The 27,131-nt window shown below is 42.8% G+C and overlaps 1 protein-coding gene and 1 pseudogene across 20 annotated transcripts in view; one reads left to right on the top strand and one right to left on the bottom strand.

The window, feature by feature from the left end:
* Positions 1-27,131, bottom strand: part of Cacna1d (calcium voltage-gated channel subunit alpha1 D) — a 358,933-nt gene that overhangs the window by 159,588 nt on the left and 172,214 nt on the right. The window lies entirely within an intron of this gene.
* On the top strand, positions 13,101-14,832 carry LOC106025768 (kinesin-associated protein 3-like; annotated as a pseudogene).

The raw sequence follows: 27,131 nt of genomic DNA, 5'->3' as shown, positions 1-27,131 counted from the left end.
AGGCTCTGACCAAATCAGATGTCCCTTCCTACTAGAAAGTTCCATAATACCAGGGCCCTTTGGGTTTGCTCTCTTCCAGGGAGACTTCCATCCAAGCACAGCCAACCTGCCCTCTACCCATGGCCTGGCAGGCCCCAGACAGCAGGTCAGGTTAGTGAGGTCAAGGGAAGAATGCACAGAAAGGGTGATGAGTACCCCAGGACCATGCATGAGGATGAGAAAGGAAGAGGCTGGGCAGACAGATGGCCGGGAAGGGCCTTGGGTGCCACGCGGTGGGGTCTGGCCTTTATTTCTCATATGTAAAATGAACAGACAGAATCAGGTGAGCTCTTCTGTTGGAAAACTACAATATGCTGTGACTTGTGAGCAAAACCCAAACACAGGATTCACGAGGAAGTTGCAGAGGGCCCAGAGACCCCTGGGAAGAGAGCCAACCCAAGACAGTAGGAATCAAGAGCAGCTGCTAGGGCTCCAAGTGGCTGGCATCAGAGGTCTCGGTGCACACTGGGCCCAGGTCTGCTGAGAGGGCCTCCCACACACTGTCTCACACATTCCAGGAGTGACCTCAGAAAACCACAGTGCCGCTATCACGTGGTTTCAATAAGCTGATCCAGTGCCTGGTAACACTCTGGTGGGTGAACCGTGGCAGGGTGACCAGCAGGCAGGCCTTGGCTCACAGCTGCTCAGCTGCACACAGAGGTAATTTACTCCCTTCAGGTATTAATGGAGTATGTACTTAATAGGCAGTTTAATGTCACATTTACATGAAGAAACTAGCTAAAACTGTTTGCCTTTATTTTTCTTCATCTCTGGTTTAAAACTACAAATTTTCCATGACATTTGTGCTCCGTATCTCTACTCCAGTGTCACCCAATTTGAGTCATTTCCCCTCCATCTATAAAGCAGACAAAGCCATTCTCGCCTGCTTACCCAGGTTATGGTGAAAAGTCAACTAAGCAAAAAAAGAGGCAAAGCTCAGCAAGCTGTCACACTCCGGGAGGCAGGAGTCAACTTCTCCCCCTGGAAACAGCCCTCAGAGGGGCATCTTGAACTCTGAGAAGGCCCATCATAGGCCAGTGACCCTGTGATCACCCAGGTGGAGCAGAACGTGTCATTCAGAATGGGCCAGAGATGACAAATGGAGGAGGCCAGCAGGGTGACCTCAAAGATATACGGTCTATTAACAGAGAGAAGCATCACACCTGGGGCAGATGGGGCCCAGAGAACTCTCCTGCTCACTAAGGGAGGAAAGGCAGCTGCTGCTCTGCAGCAAGGATGACAGAAGTCAGCTTGGACAGGGTGGGTCACTGTGGTCCTTCAAACCCAGCAGAATTATGGGGTGACAGTACTCCAACTTTCTTCAGAGAACATCTCATCCCTTTCAGACCAGGAGCTGGCACGACGGCACATTTCCCAACCCACACCAGCTTGCTGCAATTAAAGCCAACCCTGTAGTCTTCACTTCAGAAATCAGAGAAGTAGTTCTGTCCCTTCTTACCCCAGTGTCTGAGTGAGTTTTTCATCACTGTCACAAAATACCAGAGAATAGCAACTTAAAGGAGGAAGGATTTATTTTGGCTCGTGATTTCAGAGATTTCAGTCCATGGTAAGCTGGCCTCATTGGTTTTAGACCTGTGAACATCATGAAGAAAGAAGTGGCAGGATGAAGGTATTCAGCCCATGGCAACTAGGAAGCAGAGACAGTACGCAAAAGGGCACTCGGGATCCAATCATCTCATTTTTTAAAAGCTCTATCTCTGAACAAGGAGCCTTTGGGGAACATTCTGGATACAAACCATGAATACACTGTAAGTCCAGAGTTGCCGAGGGGATTTAGAGGTGGAGTGCCAACACAAAGGGAAGTCAAGCCCAAAATGGAGAGTGTGTCAGGCAGAAAAACTTAACAAAAGGAAGCACCTGCTGCTGACTGTCACTGTAAGAGACCCTGGATCAAATTGGGCCTGAAATCCCCTCCCTTCCACTTGGGCTTTTCAGTTACAAAGGCTGATAAACTAAGCAAGTTTGGGTTGGACTGGTGGCTAACTTCAGGTGAAAACAACTCCTAACTAAATGCATGCAGAGTACAGGATCACAATGCTTCTTTAAAAAACTGAAGCATCTGAGGGAATTTTCAGTAGCTGCTCATAGAGAAGCTCCTTTGACCTCTCCCTCTGACCAACAGGCTGGGAGGATTCAAATACATAGGATCCATATGCCTACAAGTCACTGTCTCTGGAAATTGATTTAGGCTCAGCTTTCCGAATTCACTCCTCCTGACTCATTAGATTTCTGTTGCCATCTTCAATTCTGACTGATTTCTTGCACTCTGCAAACTCTTGTATCCATAGATGCTTCAGATTTGCCTCTGTGGAGGCACAGACTTCCTTTGGCAGTGAGTACACTGTACAGTTGGCAGCCTCCTACCTCCTCCCCCAGTATCCCCTCCATGCACTGCCCACCTCACTTGGCAGATCTCACTCTCTTTCAATTTAGTTCAACAAAACTCACAAGCTGTCTACTCTATACCAGATATGAACCACATCACTGGGGATTCAAAGACAAGTAACACAATGTTCACATCCTCAAGGGGTCAGCAGATGCATGTACTAACATTTCAAGACACAGCAGGTAACATTCAAAGGTAAAGCAGAATACTGTGAGTCTCCTGGGAGGAAATGAGGGTAGAGCAACAAACCATGCTTAGTAGGTGAGGGAAAAAATCTTGAAATGCATGGGCCTGGATCAAGTGTAAATCTCTCTGTTTCTGACATCCCCAGGAACTCTATATCCTGTCTACGTCCCACCTCCCGATAATCAGGTGACCATTATGACACCACAGGAACACAGCCTCAGCCCTACTGACTTCCCTCTGTCTCCACATCTTTCTGCTCTAGGCCATCAGCTTATCTAATGTATTGCACATATGTCATCCCCACCGGCACATGTGGTCTTTGTGACTGTTCTCCACATTGAAAGCACATCTCTGATTGTCCAAATCCCATTCTACCCTCTAAGGAAGGACTACAGAGTTACATTTTCTTTAAGTACAATCCTGTCCCCTCTTTAGAAAGTCTGATACACTTGGTAGGATGCATTAATTATCACCCTAGGTTCCCTGTAGCAGACAACCCTGCTGGTCAATGGGTGGCATGGCATGCGCTTCCCCAATCCTGATGCAACTCTACCCAGTGTTTCCTGTTAGGCACCAGCCACTGAGTAGCACGGGAATCTGTAATGAAACATAGGCCATCCCAGAGCTCAAAGTTACACCACCCGTTCTGGATTTAATTATGAAGTTAAATCATGTCAACCAGTTCCTGAGAACCAACTATACATAGGAGACTATGACAGAGAGCAGAAAACAGCTGCCTGTGTTTGCAGGAGCTCTTAGTGTAGTTGGGAAGTAACCCTACTTACAGGTTGTCTTGTATTACTTGCCAACTGCCAGTGTCTTAAGAGGGAACCTTTTTACCCCTCTCTGTGGAATTCCCTCCCAGTACCAAGACAGAGAACTGAACATCTAGCCTCAATGAATACTATGATGTCAGCAGTCACAAAAAGGGGAAAAAACAAAGTCATGACCTCAAGGCCACACTGTTAAGCACTAGGCTAGCACATTTGTCATACCATTAGAGCCCTATGAACAGTGACAATACCATACCCTCTTCTAGCTGAAGTTACAGAGTAATTAATTCTTTTCAAACCAGGGCAGGTATTTATGTCTTATCCCCTGGGGCGGGTTAGATCAGATAATAACAGGATTACGAGCCCGTGGGGCTAGCCAGAATCATGTGCTGTGTCTGTGAGAATCTACGTTATGGTTTCTATCTAGATATCACCCAAAAACCACATGGCACTCAGGAAGCAGAAAGCGGAAGAAAAGCCCAAGAGGAAGAGGGCAAGGACAAGATATCTCCAAAGTCATGTCTCCAGGACCCACTCAGACATAATTAGAAGTGTGCATTACTAATCTCCTAGACATTTCTCAAAGTAAATACGTTGAGGATCAAGACTGACAGTCTCAACATGTAAAAGCTATGAGACTGGGTCTGGGTGTGACAAACTCCCCAGCAAATCCTCATAGCATGCTGGCTGTTACAATCATGCCTATATGATACTCCTAAAACTGCCATGGTCACCACCCAGGAGCAACATATTACCTGGCCCGGAATATTGCTAACTACGTTGGTGCCTCAGTTCAAGAATATTTTTGCTTTTGAACAATTTGATTTGCAAACAGAAATGTCTGGCAAAATTCTATGTATTTTTATGAACTCTGTATCAGGTAACAAACACAGCCATGGCCATCTTTCCCACAAAAGCACAAATGTAGCCATCTTTTCCAGAACTATGGAACCAGTTAAGTTTGTTACCCGAGGTACTGCCGTCCTGTTCCCACTGAGTTAGTACTGGGACAAGGTACTCAGTTCACTGCTGACCCTGCAGTCTCAACCCCAGCCAGTACACAGATCTCCCCTGCCCTAGTTTAGGACCTAACAAGGACCAGCTCTTGTTTAAGAGAGACAACCCACTCCCCGTTTCTACCTCCTCTAGCATCTTTCCAAACCATCCAGCAAGTGTCGATGGTCTATTACAGACAAAAAATAACAGGAGGTGAAAGGGCCCAACTCCCAGGCCTCAAGTTACCCACTTCCCTACAGTGTAAAGGAAAAGGGACAGATGGTGGGTGCGGGGGGAGTGGGTGTGGAGAACAGGCTGCATACATTTCACCACAGAAACTATCACTGGAATGAATGACTCTAAATCATGAATACCTTTTGCTCTGTAAATGTGCTGAGACCACAGAAACATAAACACTGTAATTTCTCACTGAATTCATATATCAAAGTACCTAACACTTATAGACTATAATTGAGATAAAGTGCATGATATATTTACTCAGAAGGTTAATAACTCCCTGCCTATAATTCACTATTGTTTTAGTATTGCAAAGTTAATGAAGAGATATTAGGAGGCTTAAAAACCAGGCACTGGGATTGAAGCTTTAATACAGAAAAGAACCAACAAGACAATCACAGTATGGGCCTAAGGCTCAGCAGAACTACGCTCAACTGGAAGCATCTAAGAAGTTAGTGTCATCTGCCCTGACCTGTTCTCACCAATCCAACCTCACTCTCATCTGTCACTTAATATACCTCCTAGCAGCAGGAAAGGAGGCTCTGCTGCCACTCCCCAAGTGTAAGCTTCACACGACATTCTACAAGTGATAGCATTCCAGGAAAGCAGTGACTGTGGAAACAGTGACGGGGGTACCTTCTAACTCCACTTTTTGGCCTTTGATTTGTTTTGAGATTTTTTCCACTGAGCATCTTTTATTTTAAACTCTAGATAAGGCAGATAAATAAGGTGAAAAGAAAGTTAAATTTATATGAAAAAAAATAGAACGAAACAAAAATAAGACAATTATAAAGAGGTATCCTAGAAACACCTATCTTTATTAACATGTCAGAGTTTTTTTACACACAATGTGAAAGAAGAAATTCATTCAGATAACCTTAACCTTTGAATGAAACTGTTTCTTGGCATGCACATACACTAAAATACTTTCAGGGGATTAGAATAAAAATCACCTGACCATAGGAAATGAGCATCAATTATAGGAAGCAGAACAATATTTGTCTCTCTTCATGGAATTTGTACAATAATGGAAAAAAGAGAACTGTTTCAATAAATTCATACAAAATTAATTCAGTAATTTATATCCACCAGTATTTGACAAAAAAAATCTAATGGGGAAATGTCAGAACATATAGGAGAAATATCAAATTTATCTTTCAGATGACATACAGTGTATGTTTAGGAATTTCAGTGTAAACTGTATTTATTACTGCTGGGCAAGAAAAAAAATAAAGCTGAACAACACAGGTCTAGAAGCAAAGAACTTGGAGCCCTCGATGGACACCAATAGGCATAACTGCCAACTTTCCTGGTCACTCAGAAACACTCTCCCCTGTTCCACACTCATAAAAGCCTTTAAGTTAAAAGATATTCAAAGAATGAAGAGTGAAACATCCAAAAAGCAAACCAAATGGTCAGAGTCAATCTAGGAACCTGCAGGAGCAAGGGTAAATCTCCTACAGCTGCTTTCCAGAAGATGAACCCAATCCAGGTAAGGAAACAGAGACTTGGGCCAGAACTGGCAGGGAGGTCCCTGCTTATTCTAGGAGGGTGAGTGAAGCTGCCCTGGCCGTAGCTATATCTAGGCGTCTCTGGAGAGGGCAGACAGGAGTCTGGGTGGCATCAAGATGGGACTTCACAGGTCCTTGCAATGAGGCATGGAAGAACAGTAAGCTAAAGGCTTTAGATCACAAATCTGAAGTGCCTGAGCTCTGATACTCCAGACACCCAACAGCACTGTCCTCCAGCAGATGCATGCACTGAAACTCAGGTTGAGGAAGGGCACTACCAGCATGACAAGCATTTTCATGCACAAAAAAGTACCAAACACCTGGAGGATGGACACAGAGAAGGCAAAGTGTGCAGCAGACTTTATCGCCCTCATAGTCTTCCCATCTTCCCTAAGCCTTTTCAATCCACATGGGACTGGATCATAAACACAAAAACCCTGACCCAGCTATGGCACTCCTTGAAATATCCAAAAGAAGTTAAACTCAGCATAGAGATACTTGCACATCCTTGTTTACTGCAGCACAATTTGCAATAGCCACATTATACAACCAGCCTACGTGTCTATAAAGGTCTGAGTAAGTAAAGAAAATGCAAAATTGAGTATTATTTGACCTTAAAGAACAAAGCCATGTCCTATGAAAGCAAATAACACAGAACTGGGGATTATCACATCACGTGAAACAAGCCAGATTCAGAGACAAGAACCACATGTTTTCTCTCACATGTGAAATCTAGAAAAAAAGAAGAAAAACATCATTTAAAAGTAGAAGTCAGACTACTAGAGAAAAGCAAGAGGATCAAGGGGAGCAGAGGAGAGGATAATGGGGAGACAGATGAAAAGTATAACGTGCAGGCCACAACAAAATCTACTATTCAGTAAAATTAACATTGACTCATTAAAAACTAAGCTACCACAGGGACAGGAAGTGAAACGACATCTCAGTAGGCCTTAAGTGTGGAATGGCAGGTCAGAGAGGAGACAGGAGGACAGGACACAGGGGCATTAAAGACCGGGCTGTGAGTCCCCACCCAGACAATGAGGTCCACAGAAGCACAGAGTCATATGTGTCCTCTGGCGGGCCAAAAAGGCTGTGTACAGCCAGACACACCAACTCATTTCAGCAGGAAACAGCACTGTCCAAGCAAAGGCATCTGCAACTCGCACGGTGAAATGACTGGGGAGGGAGTTCTCATCCATTTTCTTTTTGGAAAAGCTGGGCAAATAAAAGCCCTCTGCAGCTCAGGCAGGCTCTGCAGAACCAGAGGCTACAGTTTTAAACATGTTCCTGTGTCTTTCCTCACTGAATGAGATGATTCCTTCTCTCAGCTTTCTTGAGACTGTAGAGAACTTTTAAAAGAACAATCTTTTAAGGGAGCACCAGAGGAAAATGAAGAACATTCTAAATCCCAGTTCTGGGTCCTGGTCCTGCCCCTTACCAGCTATCCGGCACTGAAATTCTCTACGCAGCAGTTTCCTCCTCCTTGTACTAAGGACAAAAGCATCGACTTTATGGAAAAGAAAATTAGTACTGAAGGAGGAAGAGGGCCACCACTCAGCAGTCACTGCCACTGTGGTGGTCGTGTAAATGCTACACAGAAGAGCTCCCACGAGCTCTAGGGACAGAGGCACCCCTTACTTATCATGGACTGAAGGGTTCTACTGGCCAGACATAGTGGCACACACTTGTAATCCCAGCTCTTGGGAGGCCGAGGCAGAAGGACTGCTGTGAGCTCAAGGCCAGCCTCTGCTACAAAGTGAGTTGGAGACCAGCCTGAACTGCATAGTGAGACCCTGTATCAAAAAGGCAAAAAGAAAAAAAAAAAAAAGAGTTGTCCTACTTGACATTGCCACAGTGTGAAGGTCAAAGGGGGCACACCAAACACAGCCTACCTCACATTGGAACCCTGTGATGAAAAGGAGTATGGAAAAGTTCAGAAAACAAAGCAAAAAATCATACATGGGCACCTTAAAATCACAATCCCTAAAGTCTTTTCGTTAACAAAATCACATCCATCCTGCTAGTTCAGATAGAGGGAGATGCCTCCTAATATACCATCACAGAATATAACCATTGCAGAAGGCAACAGGATAACCCAACAGCTTCAATTCAAAATCCATTAACACTCTCTGGCCAGCTGAAATCATTTGCACTTGAGCCCTATACTTCATAAATAAGGGAACTGTCAAGCTACTTGATTTCTGTGCTCTGCATTTAAAAGCTGCCTTTATGTATCAGTAGAGTTCACTTTCCATAATCACTACCCTATAAATTTAGTGTGCAGGCATACTCATTACTTTAGGGTAACTCTCAGATGCCCGAACACGAAGAACCCCTGATCACACAAAGAGCTAAATAGATGCTATTTGCTAAATATCTAGGCTTATTATTTATAAAGCATCCTAGTGAGTTAGGATGAAATGGAGTGAACAAATACAGGTTTTCCTTTAATTATAGTAATGTTGGTGAATCAGACCTCAAATGTCTGGAAATTACTACTTTCTATAACATGTGATTCTGCTCAACTGCCACACTTGAAAACTCCAAATACAGAACAAATAGTTCAACTGTCACATGAAGTCTTACATTTATCCCAGCCGTGTCATATGAGAGTACAGAGGGAGACAATGGTGTGAGGTATGATTAACCCTGACTACCCAGTAAATCGTAAATGGGTAGGTTCTGAAAAGTACCTCTGTAAAGCCTATAATAGGATTAGTTTGCTCTTGCTTAGGGGAAGGAGGCACTTCACTGGGCCCTGAATCCAGGGCCTTCACACCAAACTATCTCTCCAGTCCCTTTTTTAAGTTTTATTTTGAGACAGTGTTTCACTGAGTTATCATGGCTAGGTTTAAACTTTCAATTCCCCTGCCTCAGCCTTCTGGAGTGCCAGGATTATATGCATGTGCCACTATGCCCAGCTCTATTGAATTTTAAACAAGGAGACATCCATTAAACCCATACAAAATGGCAAAATGAAATTTAGCTGGATGACCTTCTGGTTGCCAACTGTAGTCAGACAGTTTGGGTTCAAACTTCTCACTTGGTGTAGCTGTCTAACCTCAGAGAAGCACTTCACCCTTTGTTTTGGTCTTATTATTTTTAAAAGAAATAAATAAGAGAATATGCAATACTCAGTGCATGGCATGTACACAATAAGTGATGATTACTATACTGGTAACTGAGGAGAGGAGCTTAGATCACAATATCTTTCCTAACATACAGGTCTCTAAATGTATTTCCTTTTAACTGACTTGTCCACTGAATCAGCATTCTTCGTTCCTGCCACATAAAAGACAGTGACAAACATCCAGGCATAAAGAGCTCTCATGGCTCCTCACTTAATTTCTTGACAGCTTATACATCTTTATTCCTAATGGTAGAATTGTATACTTACTGAAAATTGGTTGTTCACTTCCAAGATAACGTCAGTTGACTCTTTGTTATCACTACTTAACTTACTGAATACTATCACAGATGATGAAACAAATGTCAAAACAAAAATCAAAACAAACAGAGCTGTTGCTACCACAAGCACGAGGGTGAATCTTTTGGAAGTGCTGATAAGGATGCTGCTAGATTGCTTTGCTGGTGTTGAGTCACACACGGATGAGACAACAGTAAAAGAGAGCAGAAAAACCATAAACAGAATTACTCTCAGCTTTCTTCTCACATATCTTTAATTTCTTATTCTATGTTTTTTAAAAATGCAACTGGAGCACGTAGGCAGATTATACATGTAGTTTATGTGGGAAGGGAAATGGGCATGCTATCAGTAGAAGAGTATTACCAAAAAAAACTGTGGCCCTACTTCAACAGATTGGCAAATAAATGTCAGGTCATAGGTCCTATGTTTAAGTGATCTTAAAAATGTGTTTATATCTTTTAAAATGAAACTCCCTGCTACTGACTTTATAGAGTAACCAAACAATCAAGTCAAATATAAGAACAGGTACAGTAGGCCAAGGAGACCAACCAGGGCTTACTTATATTACTTACATTTGATTTAAAAAAAAAAAAAAACAGTATCACATATGGGAAAACAGAGATGCAATTTCTTAACTTTGGAGGGCAGTACAGGAATTGAACTCAGTACCTTGCACTTGCCAGGGAGGCGCTTTGTGGCTGAGCTACATCCGGGGCCTAAGGGATGCAACTTCTGGCATAGGTTCACACTGGTTAAAGTTCCCCCAGAAAATCACTCCAGTGCTAAACTGCTATCCTGACCTTAATAATGACTTTGAGTTGTCAAGAATTCTTTCACTGTGTACTTTGTTCTGTATTGGATCCAGTTCCTAAACTCTGTGTGAGGTAGAGGGAAGAAAAGAGGTTTTCTGTCAGAAGCCTACTACGTTTCCACAATGGTGATCACATCTGAAGAGAAAACTGAAGACTCACCTGACCTGATGGCCTAGTTAGCAGCCAGCTGGCAAAGGGGTTACAAACTATGGGGCACCTTTTCATAAAGCTCTACTGCGGCACAGTCATACTCGGTTGTTATGTACTGACTCTCACAGAGGAACTGTGGCCTGTGAGAGAAAGAGCTGAGCATCTGTGACAGCAACTTCACGGCCCGTAAATTCTAACGTACGTAGTATCTGGTTCTCTGGTATCTGTCTTGGCTTTCACTTCTCTGCCGGAAAAGGGCAATGCTAGTGATTATCGAGCCCTGTTCCTTCTGATAAAATGAATTGTGTAATATTTTTACTTAATAAACGGGATATAAGTAAAACACTAGCAAAAACCCTTGCAAACACATTTTTACAAACAGGTTCTGACAGTCTTTCCCTGCTGCTTCCTGTGCATATTTAACAGGCTATAAAGTACAGTGACCGCTGAGGCTTTTGAAAACCCGTACATGCACAGTCATGTATGGTATCAGTTTTGTTTGGAAGAACACACTACAATTTAGAATTGTTAGCATAAAAGAAACTCCTACTTAGGGAATATTTCTTCAAAGGCCTTGAAGGACCTGATTCTTCATTATTCTCAAAACCACTTTCAATCTTTTACTCCATTTAACTAAAGTCCCTTCGCGACTATAAAAAAATGTGTAGCTGCTGTGAAAATGAGTCAAAATAACAGTCACTACAAAATACTTCCAGTGCATGGCATTCATCCTTTTGAGCTGGGTTAGGGAGTACTGAAATTTGGTCTATCAGCACCAGTGTCAGCATACAGCAGACCCAGAACAGTGTGTGCTGATGCTAAGGTTTGGGGGATGTTTGAGGAGGCTGCAATGGCCTTAAAGAAGATTCAGCCTCCATGCTTTTACAAGACGTTAAACTAGACCACTGGTGGTTAACCTATGGCACACGGTGGGCTGTTTTTGTCATTGAAAGCTCTCAAAGGTGCACCATCACTGCCCCAGACTCTGTCAAATGACACCACTACAGAGAGAACACCAACAGCTTGAAGGACAGCCCCAAACAAGGAGCACAGACTCTGCATCTACTGCTTGTGCTTAGGTGTGTACATAATGCATGGCAGTGAGGTCTATTATAAAATCCTTCATTTTATACCTAGAAGGAGCTGGGTGTGCCCTCTTAAGAGGCATTAGAGTAGACAGGGCTTCTTACTGAAAACAAAATGTGCTAGTACCTCATTTTTTCCCTAAGAAACTAACACGAGTCTAGACATCCCCAGCCCTCAACAATCAACCCATCACACCAGCACAGGCGAGTGAGGCTTGAGAGGGGACGCAGTTATTTAGTTGTCAGTCTTAAGAGGAGAAAAACCAAAATGAGGGTCCCTTCTGAGATTGAAGTAAAGCAGCCAGCACTCAGAGAACAATGAAGACAGTCATGCTTACTATTTTGAAGATAACAACATGCAGTATTGGTCTCACTGTATTGTTTTGTTCCGATTTAGTGTTTTGTTTTATTCAATATTATGTTTTGATCGGTTTTATTTTGTTTTGTTCGATTTTGATGGTATGGACAACTATTATAAGGATACCAAGACCTATTATGGTAGCCACTGTTGATTTCCTATTATCCTGTTTTAAAATTCTGTACCACTTTATACTGCTTTGATTTGATTGGCTTTATTCGGTTTTCTTTTGTTGGATTCTAGTCTCTTAAAACAAAACAATTAAAAGACGGTCAAGCTTGCAGGAGAAACAGGGCAATGAAGACACACATGCCTCAGGAGGGCCCCATCCAAGGCCCTGGAATGGTGCCTTGGGGCAGCTGGGGACCACTTTTGTAGGAGGAGCCCTGGCCTCACCATGGTAACCACAAGGTAACCTCAGCCTGACACTGCCTGGCTTTGCCAACAGTGTCATGGCCTTGGATGAGGGTGCTTGCCCAGAGTCCCTGGAAGGAGCTCACTGGCTTCTTGGTCACCACTGCCTCTGCCTTGCAGGAGGAGGATGCCCAGTAGCAACTCGAAAGGAAGGTTAAAGGAGGCAATATTGAGGTACAACCATCAGAACAAGTACTTCTGTTCAACATGAGGTCAAAGTTACCATTCTTAGAGAAACAGGCAGTCCCAGGTGGGGAGAACAAAAAGAATACCAAAGCACTATTCTTCTACAGTCTTAATGCCAACACAGACATAACGTTGCTGGCATGGAAGGTGACTGAGGAATACAAGTTTATTTGCCCCTCCAAATGAAATGAAGGATTAGAAAAGAAAAAAAGAGAAAAGCAAAAATGGAAACAAAGCTTTGTAAATAAGAAGGGAAAGTGGGGTTAAAGGGAGGGGAGGAGAATGAGGAAAAGAAAGAATCAAGTTATATCATGTACACGTATAAATTCCCTATGACAAATGTAATCGCTATGTACCAATAAACAATTAATTTAAAAATGAAATGAACTAGAACAACTTTTGTATTACCTGCAGAACCACTGTGATACTATCAGAAAAATAAAAAGAAAAATCAAGCAGACTTAAAGGTCCATCTCCTTTTGAAAGAGCTAAGCTGATGGAGTTACCAGCTTTAATGACATGGATGAATATAGTGAGTCATTGTATGAAAATATTCCTGACAGAGAGCACTGTATGCCTATCACTGATCATGAGTTAAAAAGACAAAAGCTTTGGCAAGAAGAACTTTCTTCCAAAAAGCAAATGATTGATGAAGATCTTGAAAAACAAACTCTGAAAAAAGATTATGAAAAAAAATCTTTTAAAAAATATTCCAGTGTGTGATAAAACAAGAACACACACTCTGTGTTGTGTTTTATTTGCTTCTGAATCTGGCTAGAGGCTCTTTGTACAGAATTATAAATGGGGAAGAAGATAAAGCTCATGGGTTGGTGGAGGCTCTTCATCAGGACAATTTTGAGTTGTTTATTACAGTTATAACATTTTTAAAGAAATAGCATATTTATGGAGAATAAAGAAAGGTATGATAAAATGGATATTGTTTTTAAAAATGGTAGAAATGATACTGTGCAAGCATAAGATTTACTATCACCCCCCAGCTTTTACTAAACCTGTCTTTAACATAGGAGTAAGGAATAAGATGGTTGGAATAAGTTGAACCTCTCCCAAAATCAATGTACTCTTAGGCAATGAAAACTATAAACAAATAGCAGTATGTGTGCTTCACCACATAATCATGGATGATAGCTTTAAACCAATGTTTGCACATGCTGACTGTATATCATGGGTAATCAAGATGCTCTTTAAGTGCTCAGATGAACAAAATGGTTTGGAACTTCTCTCTGCCGTTAATCTTGTTGCTAACGAGAGGAATGTAGAGCTGATCTGTGAAGGAAGCAGGCTGAAGATACTCATGATAAGGGCTCTAAAGTTCAAGGATGCATGGTTAATGAAAATGATTAGAACTTGTGGTGAAATACTATGCCGCTTACATTGTTCTGATCTGATCTGCTTTGCTATGTCCTCTTTTGTCTTAATCTCTTTAAAATAAAAAAATTTTAAAGAAAGAAAGAAAATGATTAGAAACATCTCCCAGAATCACAAACCAACTAAAATTTAGTTACTGATTATGTGGGGGATCTTGAAGCCCAAATCTCTAATGAAGCAGAAAAAGACTTTGTAACTGAATGTTTGAGAACTCACAATTATGATCATTCCAGACTGGGATTGGGAAATGGTTTTAAGGAGTACAAGTCAGTTTAATACCTCAAGCATAAACTAAAACCAGGTGTTAATGAAGACCTTGTGTTGGAAGTGATTATAATGCTTGGAATTGTATCTATGGAAGGCTCTTGAGCTGTAATGCTACCTATATATGGAATAATCCCTGTCCTTTTAAAATCTCTGAATGCTTAATGAGACGATGATGAATTTGTGTCAGATAATTTATACCTTCTACCTCATGAGTTTCCATCAAACCACCAGAGATATCATAATCAAAGAAACACAGACTCCAGTGTATGTCATAGATCTGATGCATGATAAAAATAATAAAATCTAGAATATGATGAAGAATGGGGTAAGAAAATTCAGAGGGAAAAACTCCTCTGGCATGATATGCAATCGCTGGAGTTTCTAAAGAGTCGTCGGATGGATGAGAGTGTGCAGTGCTGGTATGGTGAAGATCATAGTAAACCACATACCATGAAGGAGATATTCTCAGAAGACCTGACCTTTCTGGAGCTCAGATGGATTAACTACCACTGAAAGAGCCACAAGTCCAGATCACGTCGGTCACTATCACCTTCACAACTAAGATGTACTTGGACAGCATTCACTTCTTAGCAAATAAAAAGTCTTGAGGGTAGAGGAAGAGGAAGAAGAGGAAGTAGAGGGAGAGATGGAAAAACTAGCTTCCTCTGGGAGCTCTGGCCTTGGCCACAGTCCTGAGTGAGACTCTTGCCTGAGCAAGAGTCATCATGTTGGCTTTCGGCGTGGCAGGGACTTCACACCGTGTGAGCTAGCTGAAGTTAGTACAGCTGGAAACTGGAAACTCACTCAAGGGGACTGGCTGCCACACAAGGGCACGCTCACAACGGGCAGCTGTGCCTCAGGGATCAGAGTGGCTGACAGGGAGCCACATGCTCTTGTCAGGACCTGTGAACTGTGGGGTGTGGGGGTGTGGTCTCCACAGATCCCGCAGGGAATCTACCCACGGATACCTGCCAAACGGATCTGGCAGCCACCTGGCCAGTTTTAGTTAGAAAAGCTGAAGGAAGAAACCAAACTGAGTAATGCCCAGTTAGGTTACAAGGTACCAACCTTTGTGCTGTCTTCCTCCTCCCAAGAGTAGAGACACTGAGTGCCACATGCTGATAGCACAAGGGGAGAAGCTAAGCAAACTCCCTATGATGGCAGGGATGACAACACGGACATCCTCAGAAATGTAGTCAGCCCCAGCTGGCGTGTAGAAGGGGGACAGGTAGCTTCAACATGGCATATAGGAAAGCAGAGACTGGGCACATAAAACTACTTCATGTTACAATTTGAGATCTCTCAGTGAATAAAATATAGATTGGTAAATTCAGTCATGGAGGGAAAAATTATATCCAATATTATAGAACCAGACAGTACCTAAAGATGAAACTAAAATCGAATTTACCTGCCTCTGCTCCTCCTCCTGCACTTGAGTGTGATTTTACCAATGTTTGACTTAAACAAACAAACAAAACCAAAGTAACTGCCTCATGGTACAGGACCTTCCACTTCAAGGGCTTCCTAAGAGCTTCCTTTGCTCGATTTTCACAGCCAGCCTTTCCCTCTCTTTTCAGCACACCCCAACGCAGAGTCCTTTCACTTTCCATGCTGGCTCCCAATTGTCACCTCTGCTGGGGAGCTTCTGGAGCTAAACCATACCGGGCCACTTACTGACCCCATACACTCGTACAGTGGTGGCAAACTGAGGCACACATACCTCGGCAGGCTGCTCGTATCACTGAAAGCCCTAAAAGATTCACTGTCACAGTACTAGCGCTTCAGTCACAGTTCTAAGTCATCTCCTTATCAGGACAATCAAGAAATGAGGCAAGCAGGCCTTGAGGAGCCTGTCATGGGCCACAATCTTCTCTCTAGCACTCTTACCATTAAGGAAACAGACATCGGCCAACACTGACCAACCAAACCCTACACACCATGCCAGTCAGTCTAGACACAGATTTATCCTTCATGAGCCTCACATTTCATCAGGAAGCACTAAGAAATCTTTAACCCTTCAGCTCCAGCGTTTTGCCAATTCTGGGGGACCTCACTGGCCGGTTTCCAGCTTCAAAGCTTCTCTAGAGAAGCACAAATCAGTGGAAATGCAAACAGAACTCTTCTCCCCCCAACTCTGAGCCCGGCTGAATTTTCTCAGCTGGCTCCTCTCTTTTCCTGGACCACATGATCTCCAGTTTTCTGCATCTGTGAACACCCAACTGGCCCAGATACCCACAGGGAACTTCTTACCTCACAGTAAGACACAGATTTGAAGGCCAAACAGAAATATGTGTGGTTGTAGATTCTCTAGTTCCAGTAAATTCCTTTTATCAACACCAGGTACAGAATGGGGACTTAATGGTTAATGAAAAATTAAGTGAACACACGTTCTGCACTCTGACAACTATTTCCATCTGGATTGCTCTCCTCAAAGTAGAGAACGTAGACCCTGGGGTCTATTCAGCAGTGTCAGCATGGGTCTAACTGCCCTCCTTGCCCTTAAAGACTGCCTCTTCCAGAACTCGCTCTCGAGGCCAAGACCTCACGGCCCACCTGCGATCATATGTGCCCTTTGTCTCTTAGATGCTCTATACTCAGGAGAGTCTACTGTAATGAATCTCACCTACTGCAAGGATTCTGAGGTGAAAACAATGGAATTAACAGAGCAGCTGTGATACTTCTTAGCAGGTATATGCACTCTCTCTCCCCTTCACTGCCATCCTCCCCTGTATAAAAACACAGCCAATAATCAGATTGCTTATATCCCTATTCTATCAATACAGTTTTCACTGTCATCAGAATGCTTTGGGTGTCTCCACGCATCAGTAAGGCATAATATCAATGTTGCCCTTAGGCAATTTCACAGCACTGTCTGAACAAGTCCAACCCCAGGCCACCACCTGGGGAACTCACTGTCCTTTACAGAAATCCTGTTTCCAATTTACTGGTCTCATTAAAGCCACAGCTCATGGACTAAGGAGAATGCTGTACATTCAGAATCATCATAAGGGCACACTGGGATACAACAGAGTGCTTCTGTTGGGTACTTTCCAAGTGAAACATCTTAGCATGGGAGGCAAATACCAGAAGCACACATTTTCTAAACAAGTCATTACAGTGGGTCTTGGGCCAGCAGGGTGAGGGACAACAAAGGACACCCCTCTCCACCACCAAATACCTAACTATGAAAGGCTCGCCATGGCAGAAGGGAAATGGCAGAGGCAGCTTCATGAGCCAAAAGCACTTAGTTTTGCTTTCTTTTGCTGTTTTCATGATCACACAAGAGCTAACTAGCCAATATGCTGAACCCACTCCTTCCACTTTTCCTTTCCTATAATTATTGCATAGATCAGTTAAAAAATAGGTTCACTGCAAACAAAAAATGAGAAAAATGTTGCTCTGACTTCACTCCAAGAAAATAAAAAAAGAATGAATGTTGATCTAATCTCTGTCCTCAGTTCACTCCATGATTCTCCACAGTGGTTTATAATTTCCCTTCCCCAGTCAAAAGCTTGCGTGATACTGCTAAGTGGAACAATGTATCAGGCATTTTTGTCTAAAGTCTTGAAAGTTAAAATGAGCAACCATCTGAGCTCTTGTACATGATAACCACCATTATACTGTAAGTGGATAATTTTTATCAGAGGGAAAAAGATGACCTACTTCATCTTTTATTTAAATCTGTTGAAAAAACAGATTTTGTTCTGACCACTGAGTTTATTACTGAACTCTGCTCCCTCCTCTTTCACCATTTCCCAATCTTGTACTTACTGCTTTTTTTTTTACTGCAAATTAACATACGATAAAAACAATTCTAAAGCCACTCCAAGCACTCTGCCTTTAGGGATGATCAAATTCAAAGGGGAAGAAAAATCACAGCGGTAGTGAGATGAAGCCAAAGGTATCCAGGTGATACAAATGAGTCAGACAGGCCAGAAGGGTTCTTCTGAACTTGATGAATCAGCTATATTACAGAGGCTCCTGGGGTGGGTTTCATGGAATTTTGAGTAAGATAAGGAATACAGCAGCTCTATGTAATAAAAGGCAATAAATCACAATTATTTTCCACTCATGTTATTGCAACAAGCACCCTCCACTTGAGCATATTTATTACATTTTCAAACACATAGAGAAGCTGAAGGTGTTTTACAACGAAGGCCTCGTACCCACGACCCTCAGTCCCACAATTAAAATTTTGCTATACTTGCTTTATTACATACCTCACCATCCCTCACTCCATCTGCATCTTATTTTTAGATACTTTAAAGTACAGATCTCTCTATATTTTGCCTTGTAAGCACTTAAACATGCGTATCACTATCTACAGTTTAACATTTGTTTATGAATTTGGTAAAGTAAAATATATACATGAGAAATGCATGAGCTGGCTATTCACAGAATGGAGTACAGAGAACAAGGCCATACCAGGAAGCAAGCCCAGTCTGGGAACCATGCACGGGCCACCAAACAAGAAGCACCAATCCCCACCACCACAACCACTGTAAGCCACGGCTTATCCAGAGAAACACAGGCTGTGACGATGGCTATGGAGGTGAAATGCAATTGGATGCCTGTGGTGTTTGGAGTTGCACTGACCTTGCAGGTCTAGGGTCAGTGGTCTGATCATAGGTTCAGAAGATAGTGGTATGCAGTGTGGCATCTAGGAGGATCTCCTTCTGAGGGTTCCAGCCATTGTTGATCCTTATGGTCTTGTTTTGAGGTCCTACATCATTTTCATTGTTTTGGTGAGTTGGACTTTATTCTCTTTTGTTTTGTTTGATTATGCTATATCTGAGGGCAGGAGCAGCTATTTCAAAGATATCAAGATATACTATGGTAGCCATTTTGGGTTTGCTACTGGCCTATTTGGAAGTCCTTTATTGCAGTCACTGTCTTGTTTTTATTGTTTCTATTCTGTTTGACTTTTACTATGTCCGAAGTTATCTACAGCTATTTTGAAGACATCAAGGGACATTGATTATTATTGTTGATTTTGCAATGTTTTGAAGTCCTATATCTCTTACACTGGTTTGTTTTGATTGGTTTTATTCTGTTCTATCCTCTTTAAAATAAAGAGGAAAAAAGAAATGCATGAATCTTAGGAGTATCATTAATTGAGTTTTGACCTATAGTATTTACTCTTAAGAAAGGATTCTGTCAGTCAGCAAAATGTTACACATATCAATCACATATACCTTTTTGTGGTTGAGTAATATTCCACCATGGTTTGTTATTCTAGTTTATTATAAAGTTGCTATAATAATTTGTGGAAAATTTATTTTGTGGAGATAGGCTTTCATCTATTGAAGAATAAAACTGCTGGGTCATTAGTCTTATTTAAAAAAAAAAAAACTGCCTTTGGTTTTTCCAAAATGTTGTGCCACTGTGCAATCCTACTATGATAGTTAACTGATTGTGTCAGTTTGAGTAAGAAACACCCGACTAAACTGGATCGGCTCAGTTGTGGGATGGCCGAGGGGATTCAATGAAGACAGAAGAGCCATCCCAAGTGTGAGCGACACCAATTGGCAGTCGCCTGCATGGAATAAAAGGGAAGCCAAAAAGGAAGCCGATCTGTTTCTTCGGAGGAGCTCCCGTCTCCGGCTTCCCCTTGGCCAGAGTCTCCTGCTTCCAGCACCAACCCTCCAGCCTGTTGGTAGTGACTCGTGCAGGACCCTGCGGTGCGCTCCAAGCCTTCGACTGTATCCTTCGGGTCCCCAGCACACAGGTGGTCATTTGGCATTTTTGGCACTCCTGACTTTGCAGGTGGCTAATGTAAGTCAATCTTGTAAATTCTTATATATTTGTGTATCTTGTATTAAATCTGTTTCTCCAGTAGGCAATGACCAACACACCTACCAACACCGTGTTCAGAGCTCTCTCCTGGGTTGCTCTGCAACCTCGCCAACAGTTAACATGATCAGCCTTTCATTTTTGTCCCTCTGGTATGTCATTACAGTTTTAATTTACATGTTTCAGATGGCAGTAATGTTAAATATCTCCTCCTCCATTATAAGTATCTGTTAACTCTTATAACTCACTCATGAAGTATTGACCTTTTCATTACTAAGTTACATGAAATGTTTTGTATGTCCTAGATACAAATCTTTCATCAGATTAATGTTTTGCAAATATTTTTTCCCAACTGGTGGCTTATTCATTTTCTTGAAGCATCTTTTGATGAGCACAAGTTTTCAATTTTGATGAAGTCAACTGTGTCATTCTTTTATGGTTGCTGCTTTTCATGCCCTGCCCCAGCAACCTTTGCTTATACCTAAGTCCTTTGTTTTCTTCACAAAAGTGTGTTCAAGTCTGACTTACATTTGATATCTTGACTTATTTCATTTCACATGTACTTGACTAACCTCATTCCAGCTGTGTCCTCATCCCAAGCCCAGCCTCAGACTCACACAACAAAAAGCCGAATAAACAAGAATGCTAGCTCGAGACATTTAGGATTCCTCACTGTCACCCTCTCCCTGGGCTAGTTCTGGGTCAAACGTTTGTGAAGACAAGGTAACTGAGAGCGAATTTAGGGCCACCTAGATTCAGTCTCAAATGGGGGCATGGAGAAAGCCACACCCTCAGTCCCATTTGTATTGATTAAACAGGAACTCACAACTCTGTTTTATTCTGTTCATTTCCTACATATGAACTCACAGGTATCTACTGTAGTGTTTAAGGTAAGGTATGTTTCCTTTATAAATCTGCACTTACTGGAGCACGGGGAGGGAAGTTCTAGAGCAGGAAATGAAGTTTCAGGCTGGTATCTCAGGACACATGGGCAGCTATGTATTCTCTCCCTCCTGTAGGAAGTGCCTTTCTTGCTCCCTTCCCAGTTCTCTTTGGTCAGTGTCAGCTGGACCTCAGGGACAGGAGTTTTCTTCTACTGGCCTCAGAACCTGCGTCACTCTCCTCTTTTTCCTTTCCAGGGTACTAAAAGTTTCTCGTGCTTTTCAACAGTAGCAGAACCTGTCAGAAGCCACCTCAAACTAGTTTCTTCTGCTATGCAAATCCAGGTATATCTGCTTAGGTGATAAATACTTGCAAAAATTTAGGTCAAAATTAAGTCCTTACAGAAATTTATGATTGATTAAGTCTGTGCCATACTTGTGCCCTTTCAAGAGCAATGTTGCCTTATGTTCATTTGGATGAACTGTGATTTAACAACTAATTCAAATAAAATACTTGCTTTCAAAAAAAATAAATCTATGATTGCAAATGTTTTGGAGAGTTCTTTGTTGGAAGAAGTGTTCCTCCCATACCACAAATGCATGGATTTGGTTCCTTTCAGTTTTCTTCTACATGTTTTGTTTTAAAAGAGGGATCAGAAACAAGTTCTGATGGCAGGAATCAAAACCCTTCTCAACAATGCTACTTCTTGGATAAACTTGAGACATTTCTAAATAAATGGATGTACCAGAAACATAAATCAGACACACGTGTAAATATCACTTTGCTTCTCTAGTGTGAGAAATCAAAAGTGTGAATAAGGACCAAAATGTATAGCAGATATTGTGAAACAGGAAGAAAATGTTCAAATTGGAAGGGGAATGAGGGAGGGAGAGAGGAAAGAGAGAAAAAGAAAAGAAGGAAAAATGGGAAAAAAGGAGGGGAAGAGGAGTTGAGGAGAGGGGAGGGGTCTGGGAGAAAAAGAATCGAGATATCTCATGCACAGGTACAGATTCTCTATGATGAATGTGATCATTACATCTAAAATATACCAATAAACTTAATTTTTTAAAATGTTTCTTCTTTCACTCCAAATGCCTCTGCACACACTGCTCAAGGAAAGGGTACTAACTGGAAATCTGTCTTGGCTCTGTGTGTACCTACTTAGATCCTGGACTCCTCAACTCTGCAAACAGAACAGTAGGACCAGGCATTTTCAGAGCTGATACATGATGATTCTGTAAGTTACTTATATGTTATTGTGGTCTATTTAATTTTTCATACCTTCTCCTCATAGCACATAAAACAATGGGTAAATATCTTAATTGTTTATCTTTCTCTATTAACTGTAACCTTGCTAGCAGCCTGGGAGATCCCTTCTCAGTTTAGCTGGCCATCATTTCACTAACTCTTACCAGAGAGCTGGACACAAAGCAGATGTTCTATAACCACATGCTCAGTAAAGATGCGTGTGCCTATCCACTGCAGTGAGTTTATAACTAATGGCAGGAAGGGACATCTCTTCCCTGCCTTCTGTACCTGCTTATTGTTCTTCATACTTACTAGAAAAACAGACCATGAAGCAAGTTTGCAGTGGGGACAGGTGAGCCAGATATGCTGTGAGTCTGTTTCTTCCCCTGCAACCTGGGCACAAATGCCAGGAAACAAGCTAGAAAGAGATTGACTAAGTAAGGAAGGAAACTCCTCCTTAGAGGACGAGGATGAGGGTTTGAGCCCCAGTGTTCCATAAAATGAGTATAGTAATAAGCACAGTGCTTCTCACCCACCTCCAAGTACTGTAAGACCAAATCAAGAAGCACCAGTGAAGGTTTTAATAAATGCGTATCCATCTTGAGGTGCTAGATAAAACTTTCAGCACCTCACAGGCCCAGGCACAATTACCAATGCATCACCAAGGTTTGCAGAATTAATTAATTCAAAGAAATAAATTGAAATTACAATCTTCACAGAGAGAAAAAAGGAGAAAAATGCAGAATTTGCCATGACTGATTCCAATTCTAAATATTAATTTTATGAGAGCCAAGAGACATAAGAAATGAAGTTCAAAATCCAATTCAACCTCCTTCTACCGAGGATCAAACCATGGGAAGTCTAGGGCAAGCCTCAGTGGCCATGGGTTGGAAGGATGTAGAGATTACAGCCCCACTACATGCTTGTTTTACTGGTGGGGCTTTGTCCCAGTGGACCTGCCACTGTGGTAGTATGTCATAACATTTTTCTGCATAAAAAGAGATTACATGTCTGGTGGAACAGACTTGTACACAAACAGGCTATCAGCTGCCACCTATGAAGAACCACAAATCTGTCATCTCACAAAACTTTACAACCCAAGAATTAACTCTGTTTCACCAATAAAGATCCCACATTAGCCACTTTCCCATCACTGAGACAAAATACCCAACACCTGCAACTTAAAGGAGACCAGGTTTATTTTGGTTCATGGCCTCGGAGGTTTAGTCCACAGCTGTCTGGCTCCACGGCAGAAGCACTGTCTAAGGGGCAGGCAGAAGAAAGCTGCTCACTTCATGGCAGCCAGGAAGCAGGGAAAGGGGAAGAGACAGGGAGGGAGCTGTACCCTACTGATACACCTCTTCCAACCAGATCCCACCTCCTAACCCCACATTTGGCTATGAACCCATCACTCAGTGGATCATTCACTGATGATTATATTGCCCCCATGATCATTACCCCCCAAAAGCCCCATCTTTGAACACATGAGATTTCTGGGGGACACCTTAGATCTAAACCACAACAGAAGCTGAAGCCAAAGAGGTGAAATGACTCACCCGAGGACACACAGGTAGTGAATGGCTGTCCTAGAATCTGTATCCTGCTGTGTTCAGTACCAAAGCCAGACTCTGAACAACCAGAGTATTCTATCTGACATATGCACAAAGTAATAGACGAAAGTACGTACAATCCAGGTGCTACAGGTTATACAGACAAGGAATCAATCTGAAGGAAAGAAGATTCCTTATGAAGGAAGACATTTGAGCAGGCATGGGTAGAAGCCCAAGCAGCAATGTTGTGCAGCAGAGGTGAATGGTCTATGTGAAAAGCCTGAGGAACAGGGTTCTGAGGTATCTGGGCAGGCCATAGTGTGGGGCTGGAGCCCTGAGGCCTGGCAAGGAGGAATAAGCTAAGACAAGCAGAGTCCAGGAGTATCTGAAGGGCCTCAAATGATATGCTTAGAAGTTTTATTGTGTGGCCAATCAGATACTAGAGTTTTCTAGGCAGCGAAGAGTCAGTGATTTGTTTTTAGGTCTCTCTACTGACTCTAGGCAGTAGTAATGGCAGCATATGCAGCTGCCAGGGAAGCCTTCCCACAGTAGTAGGACTTCAGGCTGTCCACAAGCTGAAGGGCTCCTGCTCAGCTCAGCCAGCCCCAGGCCATCTGAGGACACCACACACTGTCTGTAGAACTGGCAGCAGTGGAGCAAGCTTGGTGCCTATCAGCCTATTCATGCCTTGACCTCTTCCTCAGCTCTCATATGCACACGGCAGGTGGGAGGCCACCAGGAGTCAAGTCAGAGAACAGCAGATCACAAGAACCAGCAGGATTACAACAGTTCCAACCCCTTCATGAATGCACTGGAGAGGTCTTGGCAATATGGAGGACATGAACAAGTGTTCAGGATCACCCATCCAGCTCAGAGTCACAGCCAGAACGATGGCTCAGGGCTTCTGGTCATCCCTTCAACAGAGGCTGATCTAGAACCTACTATATGCCTTACTGTGACATGCTGGAAGCTGGGACATAAGGGTAAAAAATGACAGGCACTCTCCTTCCAGAGCTGCTGCTTTGTCTCCTGGTCAAGGGTTCTTTCTACTATACATAGATTGATCTATCCCACCATCTGTCTCTACACCAGGGTTCACATCCTCCCCGAAGTCATCCTGTTCTTCTGAGTATGAGACGCCCTATTCTAGCACAGTGTCCAGCACCTCCAAATAATCCTGTCAGTTGACCTCTGAAGTCCTTAACAATTGATAGTACAACTGGATTAAATCACTTAAGCCCACCCCACCACTTCCTTTTCTTCAACTAGAAAGTGGGGTGGTGATAACTGTTCCAGACATGCCTAATAATGCTTCTTGAATTTTGACTATAAACCAGACATTATGTTTAATATTTTACAGGTCCATGCCACTTAATCATCATAACAACTCTAAGCCCTACAGTTTAGGAAACTCTTACTTTCACTATTTTACCGATGAGGAAACAGAGGCTTAAGAAGGTAGTCATTTAACCAAAGTCACAGAGAAGTGGTAAATCTGTCACCCCCAAACTGTGCTCTGAGCCCACATCCTACACTACCTTTCCCTGCCTCCCCCTACCACTACCACCCCATTCACTGATAACAAGAGACGCTGGGGAGAACGAGGAAGGTGAAGGAGAGGAGATTGCAAAGTCTGTGTAAACACAAGCAAGATAAAGAGGTATGACAGGGGTTGTTTCTGTCGCACACAATGAGTGCCCAGAGACAGCCACTGCCAGGCTAGCCCTGACCACCTTATGTAACAGCAGGGCCTTGGGCAACAGGCAAGATTTGGAAATAGAAAGGGGCATTCTAGGCAGATGTGCTGGGGAAGGAAGGAAGGCAGGAAGGCAGGCAGGCAGGCAGGCAGGCCAGCCGGCCAGAGAATGGGACAGAGGTTCAAGACGCAGTGAGTCCAAATGGCCCATTCATATTTAGTAGCACCAAAATTCCCACATGGCACGAACACTGTTCCTTCCTTTCAACCTACCAGGCAGACACTCCAGCTGAGTCTAGGACCTGCCTCCATGGGAACTAACCCCACATACCCTCTCTCAATTCCCCAAGCCTAGACTCTAAGAGGCACATGTTTTGTTTTGTTTGTTTTGTTTTGTTTTGTTTGGGGTGGGGGTCCTATTCTTGTGTTTAAAGAAAGACAAAGGGTCAGGAAATAGTTCAGCACCAGATGCATGTGCCAGGCAAGCACAAGGTCCTGAGTTCGGTTCCTGGTATGAAAAAAAAAAAAAGACAAAAGGCAAATCTGGCATGATCTGAGTGTTAGATCTCCTGCCTTCATTCTACAGGCTCTGGCACAGTGACTATTTGCATAGCTTATTGGATTGCCAATTATACAGTAGGATATTTTTATGAGGAAGGGAAAGAGAACAGGGAGGGAAGAAAGGAGGAGGGGAAGGAACGAAGGGAGGGAAAGAAGGAGGAAGGAAGAAAAAATGAGAACACACAGAGTATTTCCAGCTATTCCTGCCAAGCATAGCATTAGGTCCGGAGCGAGTGAAAAGAAGGAAGACAGCAGGATGATTCTCTCCTAATTAAGCCTGGTTGGCTGCAGAGCAGTCCCATCTCTTTGGAAGGGAGAGAAAATGTGTACATGTGACCCTACATAGAGGAAGTGAGGAGAGAGGGGCAGGAGATACAGAGGAGAAATTTCAAATACCTCCTCACTTTTTCTGGGCTCCTCTCTGCAATACTGCTGCTTCCTCATTTCCACAGAAATGCACACTGACACTGCAGTGACAGGGCGACATGCCTTTCCTCAGCTCCACACAGGAGCGAGGTGGAGGGCTGAATGCTGATGTGAACAGTGATGGGAATGCAGCATTCTCCCCGGAGCACAGCCCTTGGCCTCAACAAGTCACTGGATTCACACAGTCCAAATGATTTCACTGCTGCCCTGCAAGGTCACTGGAACAAGAACATCGTGTGAGGGGAACATTTTTCAAGGAGCATCAAGTCTGAACTACATACTCTATAGGCAGAGAGAGAATCAAAGCTCCAAGGAGAAAAATGGAGTTTACCTAATATCACAAATCAAGTCATAGTAGGAAACATTATATAAACAAGTATGAGAATCAACAGGCCAGCTGTAATAAAATATAGAAAATGCAGGAAATAGCCATTAGTATATGTCTTAGTTACTTTTTACTCATTGCTGAGACAAAATACCTGATGCCCAAAGTTGGGAAAGGAAAGGTTTATTTCTTACAGTTCTTGGAGGTTTCAGTCAACAGTCAGTTGGTTCCAAGGCAGGGTGGCATGATGAAGCTGGCGTCCATGGCCACTACAAACAGCAAGGCACAAACCAGCAAAAGAGACAGAGACAGAAACAGAGACAGACAGACACAGAGAGACACAAAGAGACAAAGAGAGAGAGAGACCGACCTTCTTCCCATCATTATATTGTGTGTGCTGGCTCCACCCCTAGGCG

This window comes from Cavia porcellus, unplaced genomic scaffold (genome assembly GCF_034190915.1).
Source record: "Cavia porcellus strain 051 isolate PalLab524CR breed Dunkin Hartley unplaced genomic scaffold, mCavPor4.1 scaffold_10, whole genome shotgun sequence".
NCBI lineage: Eukaryota > Metazoa > Chordata > Mammalia > Rodentia > Caviidae > Cavia > Cavia porcellus.
This window is presented reverse-complemented; position numbering and strand designations above follow the sequence as displayed.